This window comes from Pleurodeles waltl, chromosome 6, assembly GCF_031143425.1.
Source record: "Pleurodeles waltl isolate 20211129_DDA chromosome 6, aPleWal1.hap1.20221129, whole genome shotgun sequence".
In the NCBI taxonomy this organism is placed as follows: domain Eukaryota; kingdom Metazoa; phylum Chordata; class Amphibia; order Caudata; family Salamandridae; genus Pleurodeles; species Pleurodeles waltl.
Genome location: NC_090445.1, coordinates 1,401,507,920 through 1,401,530,363, shown reverse-complemented (window position 1 = coordinate 1,401,530,363; position 22,444 = coordinate 1,401,507,920). Strand labels below are relative to the sequence as shown.

Below are 22,444 nucleotides of genomic sequence, written 5' to 3'. Positions count from 1 at the left end.
GGATGCCTGGCTTCACACTGGGGGTGCTCAGGAGTGGGCGCCTCACAGGGAAAAGCCAGGAGGGGTTCCATAGCGGTATGAGTACAGCGCCTTGAGACCCTAACGGGTGAGTAGTGCGCTATACAAGTGCTAATTTTTACCCTCCGACACCCTCACTGCCCAACAGCAAGCTGACTGCAGACAAGTCCTACAACAGGGCTCTTCTCTTTGACCCCCGGACAGTCTTATCTGTGTACCCATGATGTGGACACAGGAGACAATTTATCTGTCAAAACTAAAATAGACAGTCTGACCAAGTCAAAGACAGCATCAAAGTGGAAGTCCACAAGATGCTGGAATAAGGGGTTATTGAGCACTCTGACAGTCCTTGGTCTTAGACCTCAAACCTCATTCCAAAGATGGCAAGAGAAAAATGAGGCTCTGTGTGGGACTATAGAGGTCTCAACTCTGTCACCAAGACAGATGCTCACCCTATACCAAGAGCCGACAAATTGATTGTCAAGTTAGGTGCAGCCAAAGTCCTTTCTTCCTTTGACTTAACTGCAGGGTACTGGCAAATTAGGATGGCACGTGGAGCAAAAAAAAAAAAAGACAGTATTCTCTACACGTGATGGGCATTATTAGTTTTCTGTTATGCCCTGTGGCTCAAAGAATACCCCTGCCACCTTCCAAAGGTTGGTGAATCAAGTCCTTGCTGGCTTGGAGTCCTCTAGTACAACATATCTAGATGATAGTGTTATCTTTAGCTCCTCCTGGCAGGATCACCTGATCCACCTGGGGATGGTTCTGCAGGCCTTGCAGCCAGCAGGCCTCACTATCAAGGCATCAAAGTGCCAGATAGGGCAGGGTGCAGTTGTATACTTGGGCCACCTTGTAGGTGGAGGCCAAGTATAACCCTTACAGCCCAAGATTCAGACAATCCTGGACTACGAAGCTCTAAAAACCCAGACTAAAGTCAGGGCATTCCTCGGCTTGACTGGTGTAGGAAGCTGGCTCTGTATATATTATATCAAAATGAGATATAGTGTGCACAGAGTCCAGGGGTTCCCCAGAGGCTGAAGTAGATAATATTAATGCTCTCTTTTGTAGTAGTGTGGTCGAGCAGTTAGGCTTATCAGAGGGTAGTGCAAAGCATTTGTTGTGCACACACAGACAATAGAAGAAGCACACACTAAATGACTGAACTCCAGACCAATGGTTTTTATGTAGCAAAAATATATTTTCTTTATTTTTAGAGCCACAAGATTCAAGTTGCAAGTAAGTACGACAATAGTTTCGTATTTCACACATACATCAATAGCACTTTGTTTGAAATTGAAGTTATACAGTTTTTGAAATATTGGCAATTATCTGTTTTTAAAGTTGACAGTGCAATTTTCGGAAACAGTTTCCGAGGGGAAGAAAAATTAGTACGATTTACAAGTAAGTACCTGACTTACAGTTCCAGTCTCAGGGGGTTAGGAAGTCCACAGGTCGGGGTTCAAGTTAACCCCAAACACCAACCACCAGCAACACGGGGCCGGTTGGTAGCCCATGTTAATTTTGCCTCCTATGGATACTGGCGGCACTGGGTTTCACATCTGCAGGCAGTTAAGTACTAGCATTTTCGGAGGGGTGGGCACAAGTAGGCCTCACGTTGGAAGGAGAGTAGCGAGTGAAGGCTGTGATTCATATGTCTTACCAAATCCATTTAAAGTCTAACTGCCCCATGGAAGAAACACCACAAGTTTCTCTACGCATTATTTAGATGCTGTAACTATGATGAGTTGGTCAGCAGTTGGCTCAAATAAATAGATTATGCACCAACTCATACTAATTTAAAAAATCTAGGATATGATCCCTGTAGGAAAATGGCTCCCTGTTGCAGTTACCCCCCACTTTTTGCATGATATTGATGCTGACGTGACTGAGCTTATGCTGGCACCCTGCTAGCCAGGCTCCAGCACCAGTATTCTTTCACTAAAAATGTACCATTGTTTCCACAATTGGCACACCCCTGGCACACAGATAAGTCCCTTGTAAAAGGTAACAGTGGTACCAAGGGCCCTGTGACCAGGTAAGGTCCCTAAGGGCTGCAGCATGTGTTGTGCCACCCTAAGGGACCCTACCCTAACACATGCACACTGTCATTGCAGATTGTGGGTGCTGGTGTGGAGAAAAAGGCAAAGTCGACATGGCATACCCATCAGGATGCCATGCACAGAAAACACTGCCTGTGGCATAGGTAAGTCACCCCTCTAGCAGGCCTTAAAGCCCTAAGGCAGGGTGCACAATAGCACAGGTGAGGGCATAGCTGCATGAGCAATATGTCCCTACAGTGTCTAAGTTCATTCTTAGACATTGTAAGTGCAGTGTGGCCATATTAAGTATATGGTCTGGGAATTTGTCAATTATGAACTCCACAGTTCCATAATGGCTACATTGAATACTGGGAAGTTTGATATCAAACATCTCAGAATAATAAACCCACACTGATGTCAGTGTTGGATTTATTAAAAAATGCACACAGAGGGCATCTCTGATGCCCCTTGTATTTTACCCCATCCTTCAGTGCAGGACTGACTGGTCTGTCTGAGGCCAGAAACAAAGCCTGCACTGGGTGGAGGTGCTTCACACCTCCCCCCTGCAGGAACTGTAACACCTAGCAGTGAGCCTCAAAGACTCAGGCTGCGTGTTACAATGCCCCAGGCCACTCCAGCTAGTGGAGATGCCCGCCCCCCAGAACACAGCCCCCACTTTTGGCGGCAAGTCCAGGAAGATAATGAGAAAAACAAGGAGGAGTCACCCCCTCAGCCAGGTCCACCCCTAAGGTGACCAGACCTGAAGTGACCCCCTTCTTGAAAAATCCTCCATCTAGTTTCGGAGGATTTAGCCAATAGGAATAGGGATGTGCCCCCTCCCCAAAGGGAGGAGGCACAAGGAGGGTGTAGCCACCCTTAGGCACAGATTGGCTACTGCCCCCCAGACCTAAACACACCCCTAAATTGAGTATGTAGGGGCGACCCTCAACCCAGGAAACCAGATTCCTGCAACCTGAAACAAGAAGGGCTGCTGTCCTGAAAGCCCCCCAGAGACGACGGAGACAGCAACTGACCTGGCCCCAGCCCTACCGACCTGTCTCCAGACTCTGAGAACCTGCACAGTGACGCATCTAGAGAGACCAGCGAACTCTGAGGACTCAGAGGACTGACCTGCACCTAAAGGACCAAGAAACTCCTGTTGACAGCAGCTCTGTCCAAAACTGCAACAAAGAAACCATCTTTAAAGAGACTCCAGGCCTCACTCCGTAAGTGTGAGTCTTCACACTCTGCACCTGACGCCTCCGGCTCGTGTCCAGAAGAACCAACACAACGGACCCCCAGGCGACTCCAATGACATGGACACCCTGAGTCGACCTCCCTACACCCCCACAGCGACTCCTGCAGAGAGGATCCAAAGGCTCCCCCTGACCGCGACTGCCCGGTAACAAAGGAACCCAATGCCTAGAAGAAGCACTGCACCGGCAGCCCCCAGGACAGAAAGGCAACAACTACCGGTGCAGGAGTGATCAGCAGGCAGCCCTCATCCTAGCCCAGTTGGTGGCTAGCCCGAGAAGCCCCCCTGTGCCCTGCCTGCATCACCAGAGTGACCCCCGGGTCTCTCCATTGATTCCTATCTACAACCTGACACCTATTTTGCATACTGCACCCGGCCGCCCCTGTGCCGCTGGAGGGTATGTTTTGTGGGCCTGTTTGGGGCCCCCCCCAGTGCTCTACAAAAAAACCCTGGTCTGCTACCCGAGGACGCAGGTACTTACCTGCTAGCAGACTGGAACCGGAGCACCCCTGTTCTCCATAGGACAGTCTAATGAATTTGTGTCTCATTTCTCTTATTCCTTATCTTACAGAGACACTTGGATGAATCACACAGTGCTTTTTTAACTGTCTAATAGGCTGGATTCAGACCAGGTACAGGTACTCAATCTGGTATCTAGCTTGCAGTGGACACCTTGCGTGTGAATATGGGGGACAGAAGAGTATGTGTGGTCATTTTGTTAAAGCACGCAACCTAACCTGACACAGTCTACCATAACAGTACTTCACAGATATGTTTTCACTGTAATTTCTGGCTCTTTTTTCACATGGCTAAAATCCTTAGTAGCAGAACTCAGATACTTTAGCTGGGCTCATTCAAGTGGGTGGGAAAACCACTGAACTGCATTGTTTTCGGGGATCTTCCATTTCTCCATTACGGTTTATCTTTACCTAATGTACATATGTATGCAAAAAACACACAGATTTTGTTTAACTTACTGAATTATGCTAATCAAGATCTCCGTGATTTAATACTGACTTTGGAAGGCACTGAATCATAGATGGTGAATAGCTGCTATAGGTTTAATCATACCATGCAAAACAGAAATCTTTCTGACCCACAATGACTCACTCTTACATGAACTCTTATGAATCTCATTGTTACATGCAGAACCAATGCCAGTAGGTAGACATTTTGGAATTATGGTGGACACAACACTATCTTGATCATTACATGAACAATTATTTACTTTGGGTACTGTTCTTTCTGGCGGATACTCTATGTAATTAAAGATTCCTCACCTACTCATCAGATAACCAGACTTGATCCAGAGGCTTTTCATAGCAGTGATCACAAGTGCTGGTAGGGGGCATTGTGAGGCTCCACATTGACTTTGTTCTGCCCCATAAGTGACATAACAGAAACAATGTAGATGTCAGTTGAACGCTCTGACAACAGTTTCTTTCTTAACTCTGTGCCCTCAGACGTGGAGCCAAAGACTGGAACCTTTTTAGATGGGAAAGGAGACCATTCCACAGACAGTGAAGTAAGAAGGCAGTGAGGAATCTGCCAGTAAGAGTGTTCCACCACAAAGAGAGTTACCGAAAGTAAGCAACTTGCTTCTTGCATGGATACTTGTAACTGCAGATTCCTCACCTTTAGAATGGATACCAAAGCAGTAGCTCCAGAGGTGAATGGTTGGTGGAAAGGGCTTAGTCCTTTTCCACCGTTTCAACAGAACCAAACAAGCAAAATGTCCTTTTGATCACATCTGGCTATCACAGCATTAGGGCTTGTTGAACATTTGCACTGTTGCCAATGTTGCAGCCCAATAAATGTTCAGAACAGGCACTCCATGTACCAAGACAGTCGAAGCATTGTAGGTCATGTTCGAATGATCCCTCAATCCTCCTGGAGGCTGCTTTTCTGGCAGTGCATAACAGATCTTAATGCAGAGGACCATCTTCATGGACAAAGTTATTTTCCGTGGCGCATTGGCCTTCCTCGCACTAAAGAACCCTACAAGGACTGCGGCACACTAAATTGAGGTACGTAATTAGGTAGCTATTGATTAGCTAGCTAATTTCAAAACGTTCCTCAAAGGGTGTTTTTAGATTGTTGGGAGATGGCAAGCACTGGACCAGCTATGTTACGAAAGTCCTCAGACTAAGAGTTGTCTAAAACACATGTATTCATACTCAAACTAAGTCTTTGAGTGACACTCTGTCCAGTGAGTCAACAGATTTGAGACCAGTTACAGAAAAGTATGTTTCCAAGTATACCTGTACATTTAGTTAGTTTGCTTTATAATCCCCTCTTAGTGTTTTAAATTATCTAGGATGATCAAAAGAACTAGCTGCATTAGCTGCATTAGCTCTTCTCTATGACAGGCAGCTGCTTCTCAGGTTCTTCCTGAAGCAGGTAACAAAAACATACTGAAGTATTATCATCAACAGCATCTACTAAGGATGGTTAACAGTAAAGAGTTCATAAAGATACAACAAATATGCAGTAGCCCTGTAGGTGGGACAGTGGCACACCAAGGATAGCATGGACCCTAAACCAAGCATATTACCCTCATTCCCTTGTTTGGTATCAAAAAAGACATCCACAACTCAGGTGCACTAGGGCCGATAGGACTCTGGGCCCGGTGCCACTGCACCTGCTGTATTGCTGATAAAGGAAGGATGAATCAGAAGTTCTCACTGTTGATCCTGCTAGTGAGATACAGGTTTACTCATTAAAATGCTAAATGCAGGCATCTGTATCATCTTCACTTTACACATTCTGAACCGAATTCAAGTGCCAAGACTTGTTTCAAACTAGTGTCGTCAGTGTTTTGAAATTATTGTAATCCCGGCCCACGTGTTTACCTCTGTAAAAAAAAAAAAAAATTGTTGTCCAGAGATTTCATTTTTGATTTGGGTTTTTTGATCATGGGTTTTTGGATCATTAGAGAAGTTATTTAACTTGGGCAGACATTGCTGATCCGAGCTGAATTTTTCTGGACAACATTTTTAAAAATGGCAGATGTGTTGCAGTGATGATGTAATATTTCAGGAACCATGAGATTGTGGGGGTCAAGTAGTCTTATGGAGACACAAAATAACTCTTCAGAGAAACCCTTCGCCATTTTCCAACATGGCGGCTATAACAGAGGAAGAAGAGACATATATGGAAATTAAACAATTAATAATGTGTTTTAATCCTTTTATGTACATACCAAACAATGTTTATGATCTGAATATGAAAAAAATAACATTTAACACTCCTGTTTTAGATACATTTTCAAAGTTCACTTTATTTGTTTCAGCAATCGCTCGAGGTACATTTGCAGAATGTTGAACATTAGGAAGAGCATATCTACAAGTAGCACAGGTTTTGCAAGTACATGTAAGTTCTCTGTGTGAAGGCATTAGAACTTTCATAGGTTTTAGCACCCTATTAATATCTTCCCAACCAAATTCACAAGGATCTTTCTCTACATATGCATGATGAAAAACATTTACACATCTTCTGATATCTTTTATTGTGTTCACGCACAGAATATGATGTCAGTGGAAGGTCACTTGGCGGGACTGATCTCTTGAACTCACTGTCCCGAAGATCGTCAAATACGTGACAGCCAGAACTTGTTTTCCACAATACATATTTAAAGTCACATTATTCTTCTGCCTCAGCAAATCCTTTTTGAAACTTCACTGGTTCAGCAGTTAAAGCACCAAACTTTGTTCCAATTTTACTCATTCTAGTACAGAATCTGAAGCAGGATTAAATGTACTTTCATCTGTTCCATAACTTATCCATAACTCTGACAATCCATGACTTAAGAATGCTGCAACAAATCTAAGAAGCACTGTAGGAATTTGGCTCTGTATATGCACAGTGTCCAAGGGTTCCCCTTAGAGGTAAGATAGTGGCAAAAAGAGATAATCTAATGCTCTATTTTATGGTAGTGTGGTCGAGCAGTAGGCTTATCAGAGAGTAGTGTTAGGCATTTGTTGTACACACACAGGCAATAAATGAGGAACACACACTCAAAGACTTTCTCCAGGCCAATAGGTTTTTATATAGAAAAATATATGTTCTTAGTTTATTTTAAGAAGCATAGGTTGAAGATTTACAAGTAATACTTCAAATGAAAGGTATTCCACTCAGGGATTCTAGGAACTTTGAATAATCACAATAGCATGTACAGTTTTGACAAAAATGGCAATAAGCTATTTTAAAAGTGGACACAGTGCAAAAATCAACAGTTCCTGGGGAGGTAAGTAAATGTTAAGTTCACAGGTAAGTAAAACACTTAAAAGTCTCAAAGTAGGGCCCAAGGTAGCCCACCGTTGGGGGTTCAAGGCAACCCCAAAATTACCACACCAGCAGCTCAGGGCCGGTCAGGTGCAGAGGTCAAAGAGGTGCCCAAAACACATAGGCTTCAATGGAAACGGGTGCTCCGGTTCCAGTCTGCCAGCAGGTAAGTACCTGCGTCCTCGGAGGGCATGCCAGGGGGGTCTTGTAGGGCACCGGGGGGACACACAAGCAGGCACAGAAAGTACACCCTCAGTGGCACAGGGGCGGCCGGGTGCAGAGTGCAAACAGGTGTCGGGTTTTGTATTGAAAGCAATGGGGACACCCGGGGGTCTCTTCAACGATGCAGGCAAGGGGGGGGGGGTCCTCGGGGTAGCCACCACCTGGGCTAGGCAGAGGGTCGCCTGGGGGTCGCTCCTGCACTGGAGTTTGGTTCCTTCAGGTCCTGGGGGCTGCGGGTGCAGTGTTGGTTCCAGGTGCCGGGTCCCTTGTTACAGGCAGTCGGTGTGGGGGCTCAGGGGGGTCGTCTCTGGTTACTCACGGGCTGGCAGTCGCCGGGGAGTCCTCCCTGAGGTGTGGTTTTCCGCAGGTCGAGCCGGGGGCGTCCGGTGCAGAGTGGAAAGTCTCAAGCTTCCAGCGGGAAACGCCAAGTCTTTAAAGTTGTTTCTTTGTTGCAGAAAGTTGCAGATTGTTGAACAGGGCCACTGTTCTCGGGAGTTACTTGGTCCTTGGTTGCAGGGCAGTCCTCTGAGGCTTCAGAGGTCGCTGGTCCCTGTTGGATGCGTCGCTGTTTGCAGTTTTCTTCGAAGTAGGGAGACAGGCCGGTGGGGCTGGGGCCAAAGCAGTTGTCGTCTCAGTCTTTACTGCAGGGCTTCAGGTCAGCAGTCTTTCTTCTTCTTCTTTTGGTTGCAGGAATTTGGTTTCCTACGTTCTGGGGGCCCATAAATACTGAATTTAGGGGTGTGTTTAGGTCTGGGAGGGCAGTAGCCAATTGCTACTGGCCCTGGGGGTGGCTACACCCTCTTTGTGCCTCCTCCCTGATGGGGAGGGGGGCACAGCTCTAATTCTATTGGGGGAACCCTCCATCTACAAGATGGAGGATTTCTAAAAGTAAGGGTCACCTCAGCTCAGGACACCTTAGGGGCTGTCCTGACAGGTGGGTGACTCCTCCTTGTTTTCCTCATTATCTCCTCCAGCCTTGACGCCAAAAGTGGGGGCAGTGGCCGGAGGGGCGGGCATCTCCACTAGCTGGGATGCCCTGGGGCGCTGTAACAAAAGGGGTGAGCCTTTTGAGGCTCACCGCCAGGTGTTACAGTACCTGCAGGGGGAGGTGAGAAGCACCTCCGCCCAGTACAGGCTTTGTTCCTGGCATCAGAGAGTCACAAAGGCACTCTCCCCATGTGGCCAGCAACATGCCTGGTGTGTGGCAGGTTGGCAGAAACTAGTCAGCCCACACTGGAAGTCGGGTATGTTTTCAGGGGGCATCTCTAAGATGCCCTATGGGTGTATTTTACAATACATTGCACACTGGAATCAGTGTGCATTTATTGTGCTGAGAAGTTTGATACCAAACTTCCCAGTTTTCAGTGTAGCCATTATGGTGCTGTGGAGTTCGTGTTTGACAGACTCCCAGACCATATACTCTTATGGCTACCCTGCACTTATAATGTCTAAGGTTTTGCTTAGACACTGTAGGGGCATAGTGCTCATGCACCTATGCCCTCATCTGTGGTATAGTGCACCCTGCCTTAGGGCTATAAGGCCTGCTGGAGGGGTGACTTACCTATGCCACAGGCCGTGTGAGGTTGGCATGGCACTAAGAGGGGAGTGCCATGTTGACTTAGTCATTTTCTCCCCACCAGCACACACAAGCTGTGAAGCAGTGGGCATGTGCTGAGTGAGGGGTCCCCAGGGTGGCACAAGACATGCTGCAGCCCTCATAGACCTTCCTTGGCATCAGGGCCCTTGGTACCAGGGGTACCAGTTACAAGGGACTTACCTGAGTGCCAGGGTTGTGCCAATTGTGGAGACAAAGGTACAGTTTAGGAAAGAACACTGGTGCTGGGGCCTGGTTAGCAGGACCCCAGCACACTTTCAAATCATAACTTAGCATCAGCAAAGGCAAAAAGTCAGGGGGTAACCATGCCAAGGAGGCATTTCCTTACAAGCACAATAAAAACATCTGTGTCATTTTACAGTACAATGACTCGAATAGAACCATTTTGAACAGCCCACTTAACATGTGGCATGACACAATGGTCAGCTTCCTCCAATTTGCTATTAAGTTCTTAAACAATGTGGCCTGTACCTTTTGAATCTCTGCAGGCAACAACACTTCATTGACCATCATTCCACTTGCAATAACTGGAAATTCAGCGTTCACTGAAGCATCAACAACGTTTTGGCAAGTTAACATCTCCAATTTCACTGTCTTCAATGTTGATGACCAGAAGTACAAGTTACTTACCTTCAGTAACAAAATATCTGGTAGAGACATATTCTAGTTGCAGATACTTTACCTTAGAATTTTCTCCCAGGGGTCAGACTGGATCCGGAGATTTTTTCTTCGAGCAATACCCTTGCGCGTCAGTAGGAGGCGTTGGTCGACTCCGCGGTCATCGTTGGCATCGTAGTCGCAGTGATAACTTCGGGAGTAGTACATAGGCATCGCCTCAGTGCAGTGACATCAGTTCCTTTAAATGACTTTCCACCCCAAAGCGCAGAGCCACTAAGAACACAGATTGGTGCGCCAGGGCTAAGGACCTGAAGGAGGAATCCCTGTCCCTAGAAATCACTTCGCAAGTGGGGAGGATGGGTGGGTCAGTAAGGAATCTGCAACTAGAATATGTCTCTACCAGATATTTTGTTACCGAAGATAAGTAACTTGTACATCTGATAGAGACTTCTAGTTGCAGATTCCTTACCTTGGAATAGATACCCAAGCAATGCTATCTTCGGAGGTGGGTGCGAACCATGATCATACTAGAAAGTCCTGTTGGACCGAACAACCAAAGTAGCCGTCACAACGGACCTGACTGTCCAGGCAGTATTGTTTAGCAAACGTGTGCAGAGATATCCACATAGCTGCCTGGCAGATATCCGTTACAGGAACTCTGCGTGCTGATGCAGTGGAAGCAGCAGTTGCTCTGGTGGAACGGGCACGCAAGCCCTCAAGGGGTTGCTTCTTGGCCAAAGCATAGCACATCTTGATGCAAAGAAGTATCCATTGAGAGATGGTACGTTTTTGCACCGCCTTCCCTTTCTTCGCACCCACATACCCGACAAAGAGTTGATCGTCCACCTGGAAATCTTTACTACGATTAAGATAGAACGCCAATGCTCTTTTTGGGTCCAGATGGTGCAGTCTCTCTTCCTCATGGGTAGGATGTGGGGGTGGGTAAAAAGTAGGCAAGGTGATGGACTGGCCTACATGAAAAGGCCTAACAACCTTGGAAAGGAAGGATGCTTTAGTGTACAACAACACTTTGTCAGGGTGCACAGACAAGAATGGAGGCTTGGAAGAAAGAGCTTGAAGTTCATTCACTCTGCAAGCAGAAGTGATGGCAACAAGAGACAGTCTTGAAAGTGAGGAGCCGTAAAGGGCAATTGTGCATCGGCTCAAAGGGAGTACACATTAAGTAAGGACAAGATTAAGGTCCCACTGAGGAATGATAAATGGAGTGAGAGGAAATAAATGGGTGAGACGTTTAAGGAATCTATTCACAATAGAAGATTTAAAGAGTGAGGGCTGATCAGGTAGCTTAAGAAAGGCCGAAACTGCAGATAAGTACCCTTTAAGGGTGCCCAAAGCAGAGCCCTGGTGGGCCAAAGAAAGAATGACCAAAAGAACCTCAGAGAGCGGAGCAGAGAGGGGAATCAACAGGTTTGTTGGTACACCATGCCACAAATTTATGCAAACAGGCGTATACCGTTTTGGTGTAGGGACGCATGACTGCCAAGATAACATCGTAGACTTCAGGCGGAAGATCAAAAGTCGTCAACTGCCGCCGCTCAATCTCCACGCATGAAGGCTGAGATTGGGCAGTTTTGGATGGGGAACCGCCCCCTTCTGCTGCGACAGAAGAGCTGCCCAAAGAGGCAGTCTGAGTGGAGGATCAGTGGCCATGCTCAATAGCTCTGGATACCATACTCTCCGTGCCCAGTCCGGCGCCACCAAGATGATTTGGGCCCGGTCCTTCCTGATCTTCTTGAGAACTCTGGGCAGAAGTGGTATAGGTGGAAAGGCAGAAAGGAGGCAGAGTTCCACTTGAGACAAAAAGCGTCTCCAAACGAGTGCTGCCTTGGAAATCCCAACACCCAAAACAGCTCACATAGTGTGTTCTCTGTGAAGGCAAACAGATCTACCCAAAGCTCTCCCCACTGCTGAAAGAGACCTTGTGCCACCTCTGGATGTAGACAACATTCGTGATCGGCTGAGCATCGACGGCTGAGTTTGTCCGCTCTGGCGCTGAGAGAACCCGCCAGATGTTGAACCACTAGAGTAATGCCCTGATGTTCCAGCGATGTCCAGAGTAGTAGTGCCTCCTGACAAAGGGTCCAGGACCCTACTCTGCCATGTTTGTTGCACTACCACATGGTGGCGGTACTGTCCATGAACATCTCCACTACTTTCCCATTGAGAGAAGGAAGAAATGCTTTGAACGCAAGCCTGATCCCCAGAGCTCCAGACGATTGATATGGACCCCAGACTCCGCCGGAGACCAGAGGCCTCTGGTCTCCACTTTTCCCATGCGGCCGCCCCAACCCAGAAGCGATGCATCTGTCACTATGGATAGATCTGGCTGGGGAAGGGAGAGGGATCTGCTGTGGACCCAATGTGGATTTGAAACCACCACTGCAGGTCTTTCGCAGTCCCCTCCGAGATCTGGACCATGTCGGAGAGATTCCCCTGATGCTGCGCCCACTGGAACTTCAGGTCCCACTGCAGAGCCTGCATATGCCATCTGGCATGTGTCAACAGCAGGAGGCCATGAGGCCCAGCAGCCTCAGAGTCAGTCTCACCGAAACCCAAGACAGAGGGTGAAAGATCGGAATCTCAGCCTGAATATCTTGGACTCGCTTTTTGGGAGGATAATCCCGAAATTACACTGTGTCCAGAACAGCTCCAATGAAAGGGAGTGTCTGAGAGAAGTCAGGTGTGACTTTGGCACATTGATAGTGGACCCCAGCGTGGGCAGGATGCTCGCCGTACTCTGAAGTTGGGCGATGACTTTCTGGGGCGAGTCCGCCTTCAACAGCCAGTTGTTGAGGTAGGGAAGGACTGAGACCCCTAACCTGCACAGATGTGCTGCAACCACCTCCATCATTTTCGTAAACACCCGAGGTGCGCTGGTAAGGCCGAAGTGGAGCACGGTAAACTGATAGTGCTCGTGACCTACCAAGAATTGCAGGTCACATCAAGCAGGATAGGAATGTGGAAATAAGCGTCCTGCAAGTCCAGTGCTACCATCCAGTCATTTGGGTCTAAGGCAGACAGGACCTGAGCCAGGGGGAGCATTCTGAATTTCTCCTTCATGAGGAAGTAGCTGAGGTCCCGAAGGTCTAGGATAGGACTTAAGCCCATGTCCTTTGTTGGCACCAGAAAGTAGCGGGAATAACAACCACGACCTACGTCTGGTACAGGGACCTTCTCTCTGGCTCTCTTGGCCAAGAGAGTCGCAACTTCCTGGCGGAGAAGTGCCAAATGATCCTCTGGAAGTTGGCTGACTGATGGAGGTATGGCTGGTGGGGCACATTCGAAGGGGAGGGAGAAGCCCTTTCGAACTATCTGCAAAACCCACCAGTCCATAGTGATGGATTCCCAGTGGGGCAGGTGATGGCGAATCCTGACACCAACTGGATCGGAGTGAGGGGATGAACTAGGAGGGTTTGGAGGCTGCAGCGGTGGCAGGGGTGGACTGGGCAGACCTCTGGTTCCCTGTCCCAAGCCCAAGTGGGATTCCGCGTCCCCGGCCACGCAGCGGCTGAACAGCATTGGTGGCACAGTGGCTGGGTGGGGGACGCGACGGAGTCCCTTCCGTGGCACGAAAGGGGCGAAAGGTGGGCTGTTGGGGGTGAGGGGCAGTGGAAAGGCCAATGGACCAAGCCGTCGCCCGGGAATCCTTGAATCTCTCCAAGGCAGAGTCCGCCTTGCCTCCAAAGAGATGGGAGCCATCAAAGGGCATGTCCATAAAAGACTGTTGGACATCCCCTGAACAAGTACGCATGCAACCAGGCGTAGCGTCTCAAGGCCACTGTCGTAGCAACCAATCTGCCCTGAGAGTCAGTCATGTCCAGCCCACATCAGATCATGTACTTCGTCTGCATCTCTCCAATCGTTGACAGCTTGGGAGACGATAGCACGGGCCTCCTCTGGTATCTGCGGCAGAACATGCGCGACCATATCCCACAGAGAGTGGGTATAGAGGCCCAAAAGGCATGCGGTGTTCGCAGACCGCGACTGGAGAAAGAAAACATCTTCTTCCCAAATTGTTCCATCCTTTTTGATTCCCTATCCGGGGGTGCGGAAGGGAATGTGTCTGAGGAAGAGTGAGCCTGGATGACAAGACTCTCAGGCGTAGGGTGTTGAGGCAAGAATTTAGGGTCCTTCTCTGCAGGCAAATGGCAGCGTGCAATAGTCCTGTTTACAGGAGCCACTATGTTGGGTTTGGACCAAGTACCCAGAAGGACATCAGTGAGGGCTTCATTGAATGCAAAAGAGGCTCAGATGTGCAAGCCCATGGCTGAAGCACCTTCGTCAGGAGATTGGACCTGACCTGTACAGTAGGTAGCTCAAGGCCAAGGACCTCAGCTGCCCTACTGACCACCATAGCGTAAGTCGCTCCCTCCGCTGTAGCCACGGTAGGAGGAGACATCATGCCAGCATTTGGAGAAGTGTCCAGTCCACTGGCCTTGCCCAATTCCTCTGCCCAGTCCAAGGATGGGTCATCCTGGTATTCATAAGGGTCTAGGGACCCCTCCAATCCTTCCCCGAATTCGTACTCATAAGGAAAAGGGTCAAATTCCGACCTGGGGTGAGCCAACACCATCGAAGACTGAGGGGGTGTCGGCTGACACCTTTCCGACTCAGTCTTCAGGGATAAGGATCGGGCTGACGTTGATGGTGGGTACCACCGACGTCGGGAGAGTCGACAATCAAACTGGCGACAGAGAAGGTCTCAGTGGTACAACCGGCATCAGTGCAGATCTGCGAGCAGACCTCGGTGGCCAGAGCTGAAGCCGCTGGCTCAGAACCCGAGGGACCCTAATCCAAAACCCTTGGGTCTGAAGGCACTGTAAGAGGGTCAGCCTTCCCAAAAATGAGGCGCATGGCCTCATTAAAACTCCTTTAATTGGGCAGGGGTCGTTCCCGCTCTGCAAAATTCGGGGAAGCACGGAGTGGAACCAGAAGCAGGCTCTGAAGACGGAGACCTCGAGCGTAGATTCTCCTCCACGTCGCATCAGCCGAGCAACGGGGTGAACTCGAAGGTCGATGGTACCGCTTCAACGACTTCCTACCTGTGCCCGACGACTTGGAAGAAGAAGAAGAATGGTGGTGGCTCTGTGAACGGTCTTCGGACCTTCCTCTCGAGTGAGAGCGGGACCTATGCGGAGTCGCGCGCTGGGCCGCCATGAGCTTAAGGAACCACGGTCGCACTCCAAGCACCACAAACAGACCCGATGCAGATCCATACCCGACATCATGCTGTGACAGTCCTCGCACAGCTTCGGGGACATCTTGACGCACCAAAAACTCACCAAAAAACTTGACAAAACACTCGAACTCGGTCAAAAAGAGACCCGGGTAGCTCTCTCCGGATCAGCGCGTGGCGAGGAAAGAAAAAAACTGAAGTCACTGCGCTGAGGCAGCGTCCATGTACTACTCCCGACGCCCACAGAGTCGACTGACGCCACCTACCGACGCGCAAGGGTATTGCTCGAAGTAGAACAAATCCGGATCCAGTCTGATGCCTGCGGGAAGATTCTAAGGTAAGGAATCTGCAACTAGAAGTCTCTATCAAATTTTATCAAGTTGCACAGGTATAGGTGTTGAATTTTTGATGCAAGCAAGGTCAATTGTTCCACTTGTTGATTCTCTCACATTCTTTGTTTTGTGCAGTTCTTGCAAGGTGCACACCGACTGATATCTGTAGAACAGTATAAACGACATCTCCAAAGTTTTGCATGGATAAAATCTTTACTATTTGCAACTGTGACATATAGTCCACAACAACAGCAGTTTTCAATAGGGACACCTTTTCAAATTGAAATTCTTCAGGAGAAAGGTTTTTTTAGAGCTCTTGTATGAGCTTGTTCTTCACTGGTTTGGTTGCAGCATCTCCATCAACTAATACATTTGTAGGAAGAAAATCATGCAACAGAATGTCCTTGAGAAATTCACCACTTTCTGTTGCTACATACATCTATGTGTTTGTAAACGTTGTTTTTTTGTAACCTGTTTTGTAGTGGCTAGTGCGCTGGACGAAACTCTTACTATGGCAATTAAAGTGTAGAAGTTTAGCTTTGATGATGATCTCATCAGGTTTTTCTCCTTCAATACAAACCTCTCCTGCTTCAGTTCTGCGTATAGTTGCAATCCAGGTTCTGGGACATCTAGTGCACGTGTTTTTACCCTGCTATCCACATACTGTTTGGTCACTAAGCTGTGTAGTCACACAGGCTCATGTCAAAGGGGTTTCCTTGATGCTGCATGAAATGAAGAGGGCTATCAACATGTTTATTGAAATGTTCCCCTCTCTTTCCCACACGTTCATGGTGAGGAAAAGTTTTACGATGGTCCATTCATTTTGAATTTGTCAACCCTCTGAAAACATTGCAAATAGAAAGGACTTCATGGTAAACTAGCTGACATTGAGTGACATATTCACTTTCATATGTCTGACCAACAATTCCCTTGGAGCTTTTTTGTGATCTCTGGATCGTCTGTTCCAGTTTTATATCTGAAGCCACAGCAGTGAAGCTTCCCTCTCTGCCTTTCACCACAAAATGTCTTTGGGTGAAATTTCTGTAGAGGCATGGCTTTTCCAGATTCAGCTTGCTGTACTTGCCTCTGGTGTTTTCCTCCTTCCCCAGCTCCTACCTAACGGCCATACTTACCTTGGTTAGGTTCACTATTTCGCATTCCACTTAATTAGTATATTGCTTGGCCACCCCATATGGCCCAGTATATTTTATGCTATTTCTGCTTGTTATTCTGTGTATATATTGTGTGTAGATATCTCCAAAGGGAGATATAGCAATGCTAGTCTAGTAGTCGTGCTGTATTAAAAGTATCCTTTATTTTTGCAACACTTGTGTGGTTCTTTCTTGTTAGTGAGTTATTGTCTGACTAATATGTTTAGCAAGTGCTTTACATTGTTCCTGGATAAGCTTTAGCTGCTCGCCTCAGCTACGCCTAGAGAGCTTTTGCCATCTAGACACCTATTTACCATCACTAAGATTTGCCTGGACTCAGTATAGGGTGCTACACCATAGGTGTACACCATCAACTGAGCCAGCCTCCTACATTGGTGGTACAGTGGTGAGATAAGACACTTGCATTGCTTTACCACTTGGTCAGAAATGACTATTCATAACAAAGATCACAACTATGGGTTACACACACTATTAACTTCTAAACGTTTGCTTGGGTAGTCAGGGGTCCAGCAGAGCCCTTTCTCCAAACATTTAAAAGTTTGGAACCTTAGAGTAGGTAGGTGCATCACATACACTACTCTAACACCATGTTTTTAGTGGAGAACACTGACCAGACTCAGGTGTCTACGTATGGGGGACATAGGTACAAAGAACATAGGTTCCTGTGTTCAGTTAGAAACCTAAAGACAGGTAGTAACCCTACCAAAGCTATTCTCCTAGACTTACTTATTCAGGATACCTTCACGATCCTGACAGGGAGAGAGCATTAGATGAGGAGGGTGAGCCCCCAGTGTTGGAAAAGGAGGTAGCAGGTACTTCCTATGACCTCACTAGGCAGAAACAAGAGGATTCTGGAGAGAACCTTGGACCTGCAAGAAGCTGTGCTGGTAGCACAAGAGAGGGTCACAGTAGTAGGCCTGCCTTTTCTCCCCCTGGGTTGGCATAAAGAGTTTCCAAGAGGTGTGTATCGTCCTCATCCGAATTTTCCCTTGCCTTAGCATCTGCTGTTGGCACCATCCACTATAGCTCAGAGGAGGGATCCCTAGATAGGGGATTTGGCTTGCTGAAACCTGAGAAGGCCAAACGCAAGTTGAAAAGGCAGCAGCTGGCTCTGGAGAAAGAAGAATTGGAAAGGGAAAGAAATTATTTGGCGGTAGAACCCCATGTTGGCAGCAAAAGAGAATCCAAACAAGAAACCTTTGATTTCAGGAATATCAGCAGGATAGACCCTCCTTTCAAGTCTGTATCCATAAGTGAATCACTTAGAAAGGGCCTGTAAGGTTCAGAAGGTTCCTCAGAGGCAGTGGGCAGCTATCCTATGACTCTCCTCTGCAGACAAAGACAGACACAAACCTTTGACTGTTAGGGAGGAATATGCAAGTAACTACTATACTAGGCCTTAAATGAGGCTTTGGTTGATGGGTTTGGGCTCACAACTGAAGAGTTTTGGATTAAGTTCAACAAAACTCAGAAGGAGTCCTCTCAAGATTGGGCAGATTTTGTAGACTGTTCAGTTAAGGCTCTGGAAGGCTGGTTACATGGTAGTACCGTGCAGAACTATGAAGGCTGTACAATCTAATAATGAGGAAGCACATCATTAATAACTGTGTGTCTGAAAAGCTGCATCAGTACCTGGTGGACCCAGATCTGACCTCTACCCAGGAATTGGGAGAGAAGGCAGACAAAGGGATTTGCACCAGGTTGAGTAAGAAAACTCACAGTGGGGGTGTCCAAAAGAAGGAGGGTTCTTCTAAGACCCAGGAGAAAGATGGGGAGTATTCATAAGGCCCACAAAATTCTTCTGGGGATGGATTCAAATCCTCTTCCAAAAAGAAACCTTGGTGCTTCTTGTGTAGGGAAAAAGGCAAGAGTGCAGGGGATAGCAACTGCCCTAAGAAAAGCACCAAGAGTACTACTACCACTCCCCCTAGTGTACCTCGCAATAGCACTGATGGTAGTTGTAGGAAGATGGCCCAGTGTGGGGTGAACACATATGGTGTTACACCTTATACTGGGTCCAGGCAAATCCCAATTAGTTAGTGTTTCAGTGTCTAGACAGCCAGGGCTCTCTATGGTAGCTGCGGTGAGCAGCCAAGACGTATCTAGAAGGCATGTGAAGCACTTGCAATTCCACTGTAGTCACACAGTAACTTATCACACAAGAATGGAACATCACAGTTTTGCAAAAATAATGCTACTGTATTATAGGCACACCAAACTAGACTACCATAGGTATACCTCCCTCTGAAGGTATGAACACACAAAAGATACACCAGTAAGTACTCAGGAAAAGCATAAATTAGCGAGGGACCTATATAAGGGGGGGGCCAAACCATATACTACAAAAATGGAATGCGAATGGGTGTCCCCCAACAGAGTGTATGGAGTAGTTAGAGAAGCCCTGGGGGAGAATAAAATCCCAAAAGGTAAGTACCTAGAAGATCCCCAGCAGACAGGTGCAGAGAGTTAAGTTACCTGGTTATTCCATGTGACGTTGCAGTTGAGGAGGACCTGCAAAAAGGGGGACAGAGTCCAGTCCACAACAGGAGCCAATGCCCACCCTTATAGCTGAAGATCTGGGTCGATGGTGATGGATGAAGTCCGGCTGCGGGGTCCAGGAGCTGCAGAGGAGTCCCTGAAATCGCCTACCAACTGTCGCTCAACGGTCGTTGGATTACAAATGGGTCAGTGATCAGGAGAACCACAAACAAGCACAGACAAATGCAAATAGAGCTGATGAAAGTTTTGTAGAGCTGTGGAGGACCAGCAAGGTCCTGGGGACTCGACCCTTGGAGGGTCCTCCGGGCTGACCCTCAGAAGACAGTAGAGCCAGCAGAAGCAGTCGGATCACCCACAAGCAACCCACCGGCTGAAGGCACAGTACGTTGCAGTGAGGGCTAGTCACCACACTTCAAGAGGAGTCTCACGTCACTGGGACAGCAGAGAGGAGACTGTCCTTGTAGAGCTAGAGGGCTGGGGCTACCTGGAGCATGAAGATCCCTTGCAGCAGGAGTCAACAAGCCTTGGTTGGTGCAACAGTCACAGTGCATTCGGATTCTGCCCTAGTGGCAAATGCAAGGGCTCATCGTCTCCCACGTTGGACAGAAGGCAGAGAGGACCCAAGGGATCCCTCAGAACCACCACCTGTGTTGGAGAATCTTCACAGATTCGAGAGGGCAGAAGATCCCACCATTCAGACGTCATTGTCTTATTGCCTGCGGATGCAGGGGAGTGACTCCACTCCATGGGAGATTCCATCTTCCCTTTTGCAGACACCAGAGAATGCACAGCCGAGGAGATGTTGCAGAATGTTTACGGAGCTGTGGAAACAATGTTGCAAGGAGAAGTCTTCTCAGGCATGCAGTCTTGTTTGGTTCCTGTGTAGCACAGCAGCGGTTCTGGAGGCCAGGAGCAGAAGATGCCTTTGCAGAGTTCCTGGTGGACTCTCGCACGACGAATCTGGGGACCCACCCTCAATGGAGTCCCTAAATAGCCAAAAAAGGGTGTTTGGTCACTGTCTGCGGTGACCAACTATCAGGAGGGGTCGCTGACGTCAGTTACCTGGCCTACCCAGTCAGATGCACCCAGGGGCCACTACACATCTTGTTTCCAAGATGGCAGAGCGAAGTGGCCAACTGGAGGAGCTCTGGGCACCACCCTAGGGGTGGAGCTGAACAGGGGAGTGGTCACTCCCCTTTCTTTTGTGTGTTTTGCGCCAGAGTGGGAACCAGTGGTCCTTGGACTGGTGCAAACCGTATTATGCAAGGAGGAAACCAAATGTGTCCTTCAAAGCAGTCGGGTGGCGTGGAGAGCCTACCCCTCCCAAGCCCAGTAACATCTATTTCCAAAGAAAAGGAAGTTGCACCCCTCTCCTACAGGATATCCTTTGTTCTGCTGTCACCTGGTTGAGCTGGTCAAGCAGCAGGAGAGCAGAATCATGTCTAAGGGGCTGCAGCAGCGCAGGCTGCCAGCAGACCCTAAAAGATTGGTAGGACCAGAACTGGTGGATCCTTTAAGGAACCCCCCCGAGTGCATGGAATCATGACACCAATTCTGGATCAGTATTGGGGTATAATTCCAACATGTTTGATACCAAACATGCCCAGGTTCGGAATCACCATTATGTAGTGACTAGTGTCCAGTACATAGCTAAATTGGCTTCCCAGCACTTATGAAGCCTAGAGAATTGGAACTGCAGTTTGTAGGGGGACCTCTGCTCATCTAGGGGTGCCGACACACACAGGGACCTGCACCCTGCTTTTGGGCTGAACGAGCCTACCACAGGGGTGACTTACAGTGACCTAGAGTAGGGACCTGTAATGAAAGGGTGCATGCACCTTTTCACGCAGGCTGCAAATGGCAGGCCTGCAGACACAGTTTGCATGGGCTCCCATGGATGGCATAATACATGCTGCAGCCCATGGGGGACCCCTGGTGTACCAATGCCCTGGGTACCCAAGTACTATCTACCAGGGACTTACAGAGGAGAGGGCACAATCACTGGGTCCTGAATAGCAGGATCCCAGTGAAAACAGTCTAAGCACACCGACCTTAGGCAAAAAGTGGGGGTAACCATGTCAGAAAGAGGGGACTTTCCTACAGTAGTACTTCAACCAAGGGTTTAGCTGGGTTCACCTTGGGTACTACAGAGGACTCTGGCCTAGTCAGCGAAATCACTGAGGCTGTCCTAATTTGAGAATGGTGGAACTGACTTTGCCACTCTGGCTGCATGACCTCCTAATATGAGGAAGTACAGGCAGTACCCCCTCATTTACAGTACTGAGGCAGAAGCTTATAGGGACACAGGTGCCAGGGTCACTATGGTGACTGATAAACTGGTGTCTCCAGAGCAAATCTTACTTGGTCACAATTACCAAGTCACCAACGCTGATAACACCACTAAGTGCCGCCCCCATGGCAGTTAACTTTAGCGGGGTATGGTGAGGGTTACGGGCCCTAAAAGAGTTGTAGTGTCCTCTTCTATACCTGTAGATTGTCTAAAGGGCAATGATTTGTAGACCTCAGCCTGGGCTGAAGTGAGGTACAGACCCATGCAGTAAATCTGGGTATTCCTGCCAATGTCTCTGTGACAACTAGAGCAAAGGCCAGGAAACAGGGAGAATCAGGAGCACTATAACCTGAAAGTACGGAGCAGTCAGCTCCAAAGAAACGAGGTAGGAAGGGTAAGAAAATACCCACTGCCCATGACTCGTGAGGATCAGTCTTCTCAGGGAGATGATCTTACTCCTTGTGCGGAACCTGCACCAGAGGAGCTGGAAGCTGACAGCAGAGCTCTTGGCTGCAGGGGGGGTTTCCAGGGCAGAATTGAGTTTGGAGCCAAAGTCTTGCCCCTCTCTTGAAGGCCTCAGGCAGCAAGCTGATGCAGAGGAGGCAGCGGATGTCAGTGGACCCCACAGGTTCTATTGGGAAAATGGACTTCTATACTCGGAGGCTAGAGACCCCAAGCCTGGTTCCACCAGGGGGTTGGTCATACCCTAGAGATTTAGGGAGTTCCCACTGACCTTAGATCATGACAATCTCCTTGCAAGACATCTTGGGCAAAGCAAGACTTGGGACAGACTGGTTTCACACTTTCACTGGTCCCATATGTTTAAAGACACTAATGAGTTTTGTTGCTCCCGTGTCACCTGCCAAGCCAGTGGCAAGTCAGGTGGCACTACAAAGGCCC

The 22,444-nt window shown here is 48.3% G+C and overlaps 1 protein-coding gene across 2 annotated transcripts in view; it reads right to left on the bottom strand.

Annotated features, from left to right (window-relative positions):
* The window catches only part of VPS13D (vacuolar protein sorting 13 homolog D), a 2,230,750-nt gene that overhangs the window by 1,670,343 nt on the left and 537,963 nt on the right, over positions 1-22,444 (bottom strand). The window lies entirely within an intron of this gene.